The sequence below is a fragment of the Nerophis lumbriciformis genome, linkage group LG33, assembly GCF_033978685.3.
Source record: "Nerophis lumbriciformis linkage group LG33, RoL_Nlum_v2.1, whole genome shotgun sequence".
NCBI classification, from domain to species: Eukaryota; Metazoa; Chordata; class Actinopteri; order Syngnathiformes; family Syngnathidae; genus Nerophis; species Nerophis lumbriciformis.
In genome coordinates, this window is record NC_084580.2 from 20,071,208 (window position 1) to 20,085,000 (window position 13,793).

Genomic DNA, 13,793 nt, shown 5'->3' on the forward strand with positions numbered 1-13,793 from the left:
ATATTGATTATTAGTAGTCAGGTATCGATATTGATTATTAGTAGTCAGACATCAATATTCATTATAAGTAGTCAGTTATCAATATTCATTATTAGTAGTCAGACATCAATATTCATTATAAGTAGTCAGATATCAATGTTGATTATTAATAGTCAGATATCAATATTCATTATAAATAGTCAGATATCAATATTGAATATTAGTCGTCAGATACCGATATTGATTATTAGTAGTCAGATATCAATATTGATTATTAGTAGTCAGATAGCAATATTCATTATTAGTAGTCAGATATCAATATTCATTATTAGTAGTCAGATAGCAATATTCATTATAAGTAGTCAGATATCAATATTCATTATAAGTAGTCAGATATCAATAATCATTATTAGTAGTCAGATATCAATATTGATTATTAGTAGTCAGATATCAATATTCATTATTAGTAGTCAGATACCGATATTGATTATTAGTAGTCAGATATTGATATTGATTATTAGTAGTCAGATATCAATATTCATTATTAGTAGTCAGATATCAATATTCATTATTAGTAGTCAGTTGTCAATATTCATTATAAGTAGTCAGATATCAACATTCATTATTAGTAGTCAGATACCAATATTGATTATTAGTAGTCAGATATCAATATTCATTATAAGTAGTCAGATATCAATAATCATTATTAGTAGTCAGATATCAATATTCATTATAAGTAGTCAGATATCAATATTGATTATTAGTAGTCAGATATCGATAATCATTATTAGTAGTCAGATATCAATATTCATTATTAGTAGTCAGATATCAATATTGATTATTAGTAGTCAGATATCTATATTGATTATTAGTAGTCTGATCTTGATATTCATTATTAGTAGCAGTGTTGGGACTAATAATAATCAACGGAATAATCAATATTGATATCTGACTACTAATAATCAATATTGATGTCTGACTACTAATAATGAATATTGATATCTGACTACTCATAATGAATATTGATATCTGACTACTTATAAGGAATATTGATATCTGACTACTAATAATGAATTTTAATAACTGACTACTTATAATTAATATTGATGTCTGACTACTAATAATCAATATCGATATCTGACTACTAATAATCAATATAGATATCTGACTACTAATAAACAATATCGATATCTGACTACTAATAATCAATATTGATGTCTGACTACTAATAATGAATATTGCTATCTGACTACTTATAATGAATATTGATATCTGACTACTTATAATGAAAATTGAGATCGGACTACTAATAAAGAATATTGAAATCTGACTACTAATAATAAATATCGGTATTTGACTACTAATAATCAATATTGATATCTGAATACTTATAATGAATATTGATATCTGACTACTTATAATGAATATTGATGTCTGACTACTAATAATCAATATCGGTATCCGAAGACTAATAATCAATATTGATATCTGACTACTTATAATCAATACTGATATCTGACTACTAATAATGAATATTGATATCTGACTACTTATAATGAATATTGATATCTGACTACTAATAATGAATATTGATATCTGACTACTTATAATGAATATTGATATCTGACTACTAATAATCAATATCGATATCTGACTACTAATAATGAATATCGAGATCTGACTACTTAGAATAAAAATTGATATCCGACTACTAATAATGAATATCGATATCTGACTACTAATAATCAATATCGGTATCTGACTACTAATAATGAATATTGATATCTGACTACTTATAATGAATATTGATATCTGACTACTAATAATCAATATCAGTATCTGACTACTAATAATCAATATTGATATCTTACTACTAATAATCAATATCGATATCTGACTACTAATAATCAATATAGTTATCTGACTACTAATAATGAATATTGATATCTGACTACTTATAATGAATATTGATATCTGACTACTAATAATCAATATCAGTATCTGACTACTAATAATCAATATTGATATCTGACTACTAATAATGAATATTGATATCTGACTACTTATAATGAATATTGATATCTGACTACTAATAATCAACATAGATATCTGACTACTAATAATGAATATTGATATCTGACTACTTAGAATAAAAATTGATATCCGACTACTAATAATGAATATCGATATCTGACTACTAATAATCAATATCGGTATCTGACTACTAATAATGAATATTGATATCTGACTACTTATAATGAATATTGATATCTGACTACTAATAATCAATATCAGTATCTGACTACTAATAATCAATATTGATATCTTACTACTAATAATCAATATCGATATCTGACTACTAATAATCAATATAGTTATCTGACTACTAATAATGAATATTGATATCTGACTACTTATAATGAATATTGATATCTGACTACTAATAATCAATATCAGTATCTGACTACTAATAATCAATATTGATATCTTACTACTAATAATCAATATCGATATCGATATCTGACTACTAATAATCAATATAGTTATCTGACTACTAATAATGAATATTGATATCTGACTACTTATAATGAATATTGATATCTGACTACTAATAATCAATATCGATATCTGACTACTGATAATCAATATCGAGATCTGACTACTAATAATGAATATCGAGATCTGACTACTAATAATCAATATCGATATCTGACGACTAATAATCAATATTGATAGCTGACTACTTATAATCAATATTGATATCTGACTACTAACAATGAATATTGATATCTGACTACTTATAGTGAATATTGATATCTGACTACTAATAATGAATTTTGATAACTGACTACTTATAATGAATATTGATGTCTGACTACTAATAATCAATATCGATATCTGACTACTAATAATCAATATCAATATCTGTCTACTAATAATCAATATCAATATCTGTCTACTAATAATCAATATCGATATCTGACTACTAATAATCAATATTGATGCCTGACTACTAATAATGAATATTGATTTCTGACTACTCATAATGAATTTTAATAACTGACTACTTATAATGAATATTGATGTCTGACTACTAATAATCAATATCGATATCTGACTACTAATAATCAATATCGATATCTGACTACTAATAATCAATATTGATGTCTGACTACTAATAATGAATATTGATATCTGACTACTTATAATGAAAATTGAGATCGGACTACTAATAAAGAATATTGATATCTGACTACTAATAATAAATATCGGTATTTGACTACTAATAATCAATATTGATATCTGAATACTTATAATGAATATTGATATCTGACTACTTATAATGAATATTGATGTCTGACTACTAATAATCAATATCGGTATCCGAAGACTAATAATCAACATTGATATCGGACTACTTATAATGAATATTGATATCTGACTACTAATAATGAATATTGATATCTGACTACTTATAATGAATTTTGATAACTGACTACTTATAATTAATATTGATGTCTGACTACTAATAATCAATATCGATATCTGACTACTAATAATGAATATTGATGTCTGACTACTAATAATGAATATTGCTATCTGACTACTTATAATGAAAATTGAGATCTGACTACTAATAATGAATATCGATATCTGACTACTAATAATGAATATTGATATCTGACTACTAATAATGAATATTGATATCTGACTACTAATAATAAATATAGGTATCTGACTACTAATAATGAATATTGATATCTGACTACTTATAATGAATATTGATATCTGACTACTAATAATGAATATTGATATCTGACTACTTATAATCAATATCGATATCTGACTACTAATAATCAATATCGATATCTGACTACTAATAATGAATATCGAGATCTGACTACTAATAATCAATATAGATATCTGACTACTAATAATCAATATCAATATCTGAGTACTAATAATCAATATCGATATCTGACTACTAATAATGAATATTGATATCTGACTAGTTATAATGAATATTGATATCTGACTACTAATAATCAATATCGATATCTACTAATAATCAATATCGATATCTGACTACTAATAATGAATATCGAGATCTGACTACTAATAATCAATATAGATATCTGACTTAATAATGAATATTGATATCTGACTACTAATAATGAATATTGATATCTGACTACTTATAATGAATATTGATATCTGACTACTAATAATCAATATCGATATCTGACTACTAATAATCAATATAGATATCTGACTACTAATAATCAATATCGATATCTCACTACTAATAATATCGATATCTGACTTCTAATGATGAATATCGAGATCTGACTATTAATAATCAATATAGATATCTAACTACTAATAATGAATATTGATATCTAGCTACTTATAATGAATATTGATATCTGACTACTAATAATCAATATCAATATCTGACTACTAATAATAATATCGATATCTAACTACTAATAATCAATATCAAGATCTGACTACTAATAATCAATATCGAGATCTGACTACTAATAATCAATATTGATATTTGAATACTAATAATGAATATCAATATCTGACTATTAGTAATGAATACTGATATCTGACTACTAATAATGAATACTGATATCTGACTACTAATAATGAATATCAATATCTGACTACTAATAATCAATATTGATATCTGACTACTTATAATGGGTGCTGCATCGCCCTGAAACAAACGGTATGTGTACTTGCTGAGATTCCTCTGATTGGTTAGGAGCTGTGTGTGTGTGTGTGTGTGTGTGTGTGTGTGTGTGTGTGCCAACACTTTAGGGGTCACTGACCTGTGGCGTTGGCGAGGAAGGTGTGGTGGAGTTGCAATCAATCAAAAAAACCTTACCACTCTCTCAGAGTGCTGTTCTGCACACCTGCTCTTGATTAGTCACCAGGGGACTCACCTGTCTCTAATCACTAATCAGGAGGGTTTATCTGTCGGTGCTGCCTTCCTTGCAACACCGGTTAGTTTGTCTCGTCTGACTAATGTTCACGGCGTGCCTTTTGGGTCGTTTTGTTCCTTACCTTTATTAGGCTTCCTGTTTCTGCAACCCGGGGTCGCGCCAACTACCGCCAAAAATTCCTGACAGAATTTTTAGAAGCAATCATCCCATATTTCTTTGCTGATATCAAATACGGGACTGGGACTGATGTGTATTTCTGGTCTTGTCATCAGCAGTGGCGCTGGATCTAAAGAGATGTCGGAGGACTGAACTAAAAGTTGCTTTATTATAAGCGAGTGTCATTAAGCAGGACTGCAGTTCCTGGAGGAGGTCAGCTCAAAAATGAAGGACTCCGAACTTGGAGAAGCCAAACCATCAGATTTATATTCCTACCTCCTGTCTGTGTGTGTGCTAAGTCAGGAGAACGCAAACTGGCCATAAAGCTCAACATGTAGTCTCGTCCCACGGTTAGCGCCATCACCTTTGCATACCAAGGTCCAATTTTATTGCCTTTTCTTCCGTGAGAACTAATCCAATCCACACACAAAAGTCAGTACTAAAGGGCCGTATGTTATTATGTGCCCAAACTGAAATGCTACTTGGCAGGTTCAAACACCGAACTATCTATTAAAGACAAGAAGCAAGGAATCAAACAGAGACAGGATTCAATTTAGCTCATGAGGAGAGCGCGTGCACTTGCACCCTCGTGCAATGTCGCCCCACGCTCTGAGTAAAGGGTTCCACGCCTCTTCCTTTATTTGGGCGTTTCCTGATTACATGCAGCTGCTTCTAAGGGGAGGGGTCATAAACAGTACTAACAAAAAGGTGCTTGGTTCGGTGTCAGGCTTGCCCCCTCTCTGCTTTGTAGATTTCGGGTCATGATAAGGTCTTCCTGTGGCCGTCCAATAGATCAAAGAAACCGACACCTCCACGTCGCACAGAGTGGAGGTTTACAAGCGGTAGGCCTTTGCTTGCTAAGATCAAAGACAGCTTATGTCTTCTCGCAGGGCAACTCATGGGGGAACAGGTTGTGTGATAACTTACATACAAACCCCGTTTCCATATGAGTTGGGAAACTGTGTTAGATGTAAATATAAACGGAATACAATGATTTGCAAATCATTTTCAACCCATATTCAATTGAATGCACTACAAAGACAAGATATTTGATGTTCAAACTCATAAACTTTTTTTTTTTTTTGGCAAATAATAATTAACTTAGAATTTCATGGCTGCAACAGGTGACAAAGTAGTTGGGAAAGGGCATGTTCACCACTGTGTTACATGGCCTTTTCTTTTAACAACACTCAGTAAACGATTGGGAACTGAGGAAACTAATTGTTGAAGCTTTGAAAGTGGAATTCTTTCCCATTCTTGTTTTATGTAGAGCTTCAGTCGTTCAACAGTCCGGGGGTCTCCGCTGTCGTATTTTACGCTTCATAATGCGCCACACATTTTCGATGGGAGACAGGTCTGGACTGCAGGCGGGCCAGGAAAGTACCCGCACTCTTTTTTTTTACGAAGCCACGCTGTTGTAACACGTGCTGAATGTGGCTTGGCATTGTCTTGCTGAAATAAGCAGGGGCGTCCATGAAAAAGACGGCGATTAGATGGCAGCATATGTTGTTCCAAAACCTGTATGTACCTTTCAGCATTAATGGTGCTTTCACAGATGTGTAAGTTACCCATGCCTTGTGCACTAATGCACCCCCATACCATCACAAATGCTGGCTTTTGAACTTTGCTTCGATAACAGTCTGGATGGTTCGCTTCCCCTTTGGTCCGGATGACACGATGTCGAATATTTCCAAAAACAATTTGAAATGTGGACTCGTCAGACCACAGAACACTTTTCCACTTTGCATGTGTCCATCTTGGATGATCTCGGGCCCAGTGAAGCCGGCGGCGTTTCTGGGTGTTGTTGATAAATGGCTTTCGCTTTGCATAGTAGAGCTTTAACTTGCACTTACAGATGTAGCGACCAACTGTAGTTACTGACAGTGGGTTTCTGAAGTGTTCCTGAGCCCATGTGGTGATATCCTTTAGGGATTGATGTCGGTTTTGTTACAGTGCCAAGGTCACGGTTATTCAATGTTGGTTTCCGGCCATGCCGCTTACGTGGAGTGATTTCTCCAGATTCTCTGAACCTTTTGATGAAATTATGGACGGTAGATGTTGAAATCCCTAAATTCCTTGCAATTGCACTTTGAGAAATGTTGTTCTTAAACTGTTTTGACTATTTGCTCACGCAGTTGTGGACAAAGGGGTGTACCTCGCCCCATCCTTTCTTGTGAAAGACTTGAGCATTTTTTGGGAAGCTGTTTTTATACCCAATCATGGCACCCACCTGTTCCCAATTAGCCTGCACACCTGTGGGATCTTCCAAATAAGTGTTTGATGAGCATTCCTCAACTTTATCAGTATTTATTGCCACCTTTCCCAACTTCTTTGTCACGTGTTGCCGGCATCAAATTCTAAAGTTAATGATTATTTGCAAAAAAAAAAAAAAAATGTTTATGAGTTTGAACATCAAATATGTTGTCTTTGTAGCATATTCAACTGAATATGGGTTGAAAAGGATTTGCACATCATTGTATTCCGTTTGTATTTACGTCTAACACAATTTCCCAACTCATATGGAAACGGGGTTTGTACTTTTTTAATGTCATCTGTTGCATTTTGGACCAGAATCAGAATCAGAATCAGAATCAGCTTTATTGTCATTACGCAAGGTAACGAGATTGAGGCCATTCCATACAGTGTGATGTGTGCATGCTAAAAAAACAATGTGCAAATATATAAAAATATAAAAAATGTAGAAGTTCAATGAATATGGTGTGAAATGAATATATACATGAAAAAAACAAAAACAAAAACAGGGTGGTTGGTGGAATGGGTTATTGCACCGAAGAGAAGGCAGTTATGAGGGACAATGGGGCAGTCCGTTCAGGATGGTTATGGCCCTGGGGAAGAAGCTGTTCTTTAGCCTGTTTGTTTTGGTTTTAATGCACCTGTAGCGCTTCCCAGACGGCAGCAGGTGGAACAGGTCAGAGCCAGTTGTTCCTCCCAGGGAATTCAAGTCACAAGTCGCTCCCAAGCTCTTTACGACACTTAAAGCTGAGTAGAAAAACCACCAGAGACAGAATAGGTATTTTGTAATATATTTGCAAAGCTTTGCAGATATACATTGAGACCAGTCCAGCATAGAACATTCAATTGCGCCGCTAAGATGGTCTGCCCCCCCCCCCCCCCCGACCAAACCCTCTCCCCTCTTAAGTCCCTGGCAGTCATGTCTCTCTAGCCAAAACAAATGCCCATTATCGCTCTTTCTAACATTCCAAAGCTTCAAGGTTAACACACACAGTTTACTTGCAGACAAACAGGAAGAGAACAAATGGAAAAACACGAGCTGTTTTCAAATATGAAATAAAAGAAGTAACACTTAAATTCGGATATATGTAAATATCTGCCTCCGACACATCCCAACACTTACCTGAAAAAAATGCATGCTTTTGCACGACTTAATTGGACTTTTCCTTCATCTCGTTATAGGTCTTTCTCTTTTTGCAGCTATCTGACTCATAGCACTTAAAACAAAAGAATCGCAACCACGTGAACACACCCGAGCGTGTGGCAGTCACGCTGCACCCTCGTGCCCTTGGATTTATTTCTATGACGAGTGAATCGTGTCACGTGATGTCGGGTGAAAATGGAGAAATTATAGCCCAGCTGGATGAATGGACTGTTAATAAGCAGTAATCGCTTCATTATGAATTGGTCACAGCTTGAAGATGAGGTGCTGGTTAGGACTTTCTCAATGATATGTGGTCACTCTTCTTTTAAATTCCTGATGCACCTCATGTTACAATATCAGAGAAATCACAAGACATTAACACTATTAAATGCTATAGATTGTAATAACCCACATTTTGTATCATTGCTAATAACACGGAAGGAGTCGTTCAAAAGACCGGCTTGTTTTTAATATTTTTTATATTCAAGGAAACAATCACTAGTATCAGTTGAAAGATCAGAATAATTAACAAATATTACTATTGTCATGTCTGTGTAATCATGTTTTGTTTTAGTCTAAACTAAATATTTGTCAGACTTAATTTCAAATAGTATCAACAAGCCACGTGTTCTTTTTAAATCTATTAGTTCTGTTCTTAATCCGAATCCAGCCACTTCACTAGAGATGACAAGGGAAACTTGTGAAAAATTTCTCTCCTTTTTTAACGACAAGGTTGCTACTATTCGGGCAAATCTTTCTCCTTCTCCATTTAGTTTCAATGTGGCCACTCGGTGCTCGGCTGTGTTTTGTCAGTTTGAGCCTGTGTCCATGCCTGAGCTTACAGGAATAGTCGACAAATTAAAACCCTCGTCCTGTCCCACAGACCCAGTCCCCCCTCGCTTTTTTAAAGAAGTTTGGGACTCTATTGACTTATCTGTTAGGGACATCATCAACAGCAGCTTGATTTCTGGCAGTGTGCCCTCTTTTTGTAAAGGAGCTGTTGTTGAGCCTTTGATCAAAAAAACAGGTCTTGATCCTACAAGTTTGTCAAATTATCGGCCCATTTCTAAATTACCTTTTGTGTCAAAAATTTTGGAGAAATGTGTTTTGGCGCAACTACAACCTTTTTTAGATGAAAATAGCACTTTAGATCCATTTCAGTCTGGATACAAAGCTTTGCACAGTACTGAATCTGCACTTTTAAAGGTTTTTAATGATTTGCTTTTAATATCTGATTCTGGCAGCTCTGCCATTTTAGTGCTTTTAGATCTTACAGCTGCCTTTGACACAGTCGACCACACAATTCTTTTAGATCGCCTGAGAGACTGTGTGGGTGTCAGGGGGACTGCATTAGAGTGGTTTAGATCCTACCTGTCAGAAAGGTCTTTCTCTGTCAGGCTGGGGGACGCCACTTCTTCTTCTGCTCCGCTTTACTGTGGTGTCCCCCAGGGATCTATTCTAGGCCCCATCCTGTTTGCACTGTACCTTCTTCCTCTTGGAGAGATTTTTAAGAGGCATGGAGTGTTTTATCACTTTTATGCAGACGACTGCCAAATTTATATGCCTATTTCAAAAGGCCACGGCCCCCTGACACTCCTTCTCAACTGTCTATGCGACGTCAAGGCTTGGTTAGCCCAGAATTTTTTAATAATGAATGAGGGAAAAACGGAAATTTTAGTGTTTGGTCCGGCCCTCACTGACTTGGGACCATTGCAAAATTATGTGCGTCCCAAAGTCACCAGCCTTGGCGTCACTATAGACAGCGATTTTAAACTTGACAAACAAGTCAATGGCGTTTTAAAATCGTGTTTTTATCATCTTCGTCTTTTAGCAAAGGTAAAACCGTTTTTATCTTTTAACCTTTTTGAACAAGTCGTGCATGCTTTTATTTCAAGTCGCCTGGACTACTGCAATGCACTTTATGCTGGCATTAGCCAAAAAGCTCTCTCCCGGTTGCAGTTAGTCCAGAATGCGGCAGCACGACTTTTAACAGGGGCCAGGAGACGCCAGCATATAACCCCAATCCTTGAGAGTTTGCACTGGCTCCCTGTTCATTTTAGAATTGATTTTAAAACCTTGCTGTTTGTTTTTAAAGCTTTACATGGACTGGCACCTCAGTATATCTCGGACCTCATCCAAACTTACAATCCTGCGCGCGCTCTGAGGTCCGAGAGCCAGCTCCAGCTCGTGGTGTCCAAGACGAGACTTAAAACCAGGGGAGACAGGGCCTTCTCTGTGGTCGGCCCTAAGCTCTGGAACACTCTGCCCCTCCATGTTCGAACTGCTCCCACAGTGGAGTGTTTTAAGTCTCGTCTTAAGACCCACTTTTATTCTCTGGCTTTTAACACTACGTGAGTTGTGTGGTCCTCTGTTGTCCTCTGTGTTTTTAAAATTTTGCTTTTGCTTTCTATTTACTGTTTTAATTGGTTTTACCCTTTGAAATTGTTTTTAATCACATTTATTTTATATTGTTTTTAATTGTGTTTAATATTGTTGTGCAGCACTTTGGAAACATTTTGTTGTTTAAATGTGCTATATAAATAAAGTGGATTGGATTGGATTGGATTAGTCATGTTTTGTTTAGTTATTGGACTCTTTAGTTTCTGGCTTTTCACTCCCTTGTCTTGTTTCCATGATTACCCATTAGTTTCACCTGTTCCACGTTTGGACTCATTGTGCACTCTTGTTTGTCACCATAGCAACCCATTAGTTTTCACCTGTCACGTCACGCACCCGTTTCACGTTTTGAGTCACGCACCTGTTTTCGTTAATCATGTCTGTAGTATTTAAGTTCATTGTTTTCAGTTTGTCTTTCTGGTGACATCCCGCATTTATACTCTCCACACACCCTTATGACGCTTGCTGCGCTTTTTCATGCCGTTTTTTCATCCAAGTAAGTTTTCTTTATTCATGCCATAGTTTGCAAGTTTTGTTTAATTGTTCATCGTTTCTGCCAATGTGCAAGTTCTGTATTTATAGTCTAGTTTTGTGCCTCCGCCCCTGTGCGCGCCTTTTGTTTGATCCTTCTTTTTGTAGTTATAGTGTTTAAATAAATCATGTATTTACCTTCACGCCACATCTGGTCCAATTCACTTGCACCTCGGGAGAACAAACCAAGCCATAGTCCAAGTCTTGACAACTATAATGGTGGGAAATTATTATAAATAAAATGGTTACAATTAATTTTTGGTTGATTTTACTGTAAACATTCCAGAAAGAATTTGGTTCATGCTTTAACAGTGACATCATTCTTTTAAATGTTCCCTCACCGGAAAAAAAGCATATTTTAACAATGTAGTAAAAAAAAAAAAATACACAATAATAATTAAGACTAAAATGCATGAATGGACAAGAAAAAGATAATAAACTACTTTAACTACAACATATAACAGTGAACCATAAAGCCCAAAACCAGTGACAATACAATGATTTGCAAATCCTTTTCAACTTATTTTCAATTGAATAGACTGCAAAGACAAGATATTTAATGTTGGAATTGGCCTTTCCTTTTAACAACACCCAGTAAACCTTTGGGAACTGAGGAAACCAATTTTTGAAGCTTTTCAGGTGGAATTATTTCCCATTCTTGCTTGATGTACAGCTTAAGTTGTTCAACAGTCCGGGGGTCTCCGTTGTGCTATTTTAGGCTTTTTAAGCGTCACACATTTTCAATGGGAGACAGGTCTGGACTACAGACAGGCCAGTCTAGAACCCGCACTCTTTTACTATGAAGCCACGTTGATGTAACACGTGGCTTGGCATTGTCTTGCTGAAATAATCAGGGGCGTCCATGATAACGTTGCTTGGATGGCATTAATGGTGCCTTCACAGATGTGTAAGTTACCCATGCCTTGTGCACCAATACACCCCCATACCATCACAGATGCTGGCTTTTCAACTTTGCGCCTATAACAATCCGGATGGTTCTTTTCCTCTTTGGTCCGGAGGACACGACGTCCACAGTTTCCAAAAACAATTTGAAATGTGGACTCGTCAGACCACAGAACACTTTTCCACTTTGCATCAGCCCATCTTAGATGAGCTCGGGCCCAGCGAAGCCGGCGGCGTTTCTGGGTGTTGTTGATAAACGGTTTTCGCCTTGCATAGGAGAGTTTTAACTTGCACTTATAGATGTAGCGACCAACTGTAGTCACTGACAGGGGTTTTCTGAAGTGTTACTGAGCCCTTGTGGTGATATCCTTTACACACTGATGTCGGTTTTTGACGCGGTACCACCTGAGGGATCGAAGGTCACGGGCATTCAATGTTGGTTTTCAGCCTTGCCGCTTACGTGCAGTGATTTCTCCAGATTCTCTGAACCTTTTGATGATATTACAGACCGTAGATGGTGAAATCCCTAAATTCCTTGCAATAGCTCGTTGAGAAATGTTGTTCTTAAACTGTTGGACAATTTGCTCACGCATTTGTTCACAAAGTGGTGACCCTCGCCCCATCCTTGTTTGTGAATGACTGAGCATTTCATGGAAGCTGCTTTTGTACTGTGGAGAATGCATATATGTTTAAGAGTTCTTTCTTTATTCATAGTCATGTTGAAAACAGCTAGTGGTTTTCCATTTGTACTCTTTCGATTTTATGTCCACAAGTAAACTGTGTGTGTTGCCTTGAAGGCTTGCAATGTAGGACTCCCTTATATCTTATCTGTAGTAGAACAATGAGCCTGTATTTCTTTTTGGGGATGGAGGGGGCTTTCTTCGAATGCAAGAAGTTGTCTCTTCCGTTCGAATGTTAGACCAATTCGAGAAGCCGATATGAATGTATTGGTGTGGGCTGGTCTCCTGAAGCTTTAGTAAAACTTGATAATATTCCTATTCTGTCTTGATGGTCCTTCTTACTCTGCATATATGTCATCTGAAAGAACTTGGGATTGACCAGTGACTTTAATTCCCTGAGAGGGAATACTGGGCAGATGCAACAATACCCAATCATGGCACCCACCTGTTCCCAATTAGCCTGTTCAGCTGTGGGTTTTTTCAAATAAGTGTTTGATGAGCCTTCCTCAACTTTCTCAGTCTTTTTTGCCACTTGTGCCAGCTTTTTTGTAACATGTCACAAAGTTTTCCAGTTCGAACGTTAAGTATCTTGTTTATGAAGTGTATTCAATTGAGTATAAGTTGAAAATGATTGTATTCTGTTTTTATTTACGATTTACACAACGCACCAACTTCACTGGTTTTGTATATATAAAACTAGAACAATAATTAGAAGATAATAAAATTGTACTACCCTCCCTGCCGTGCGTACGCTTGAACTACTGCATATAAGAATGAACCATAAAAGTGAATCCA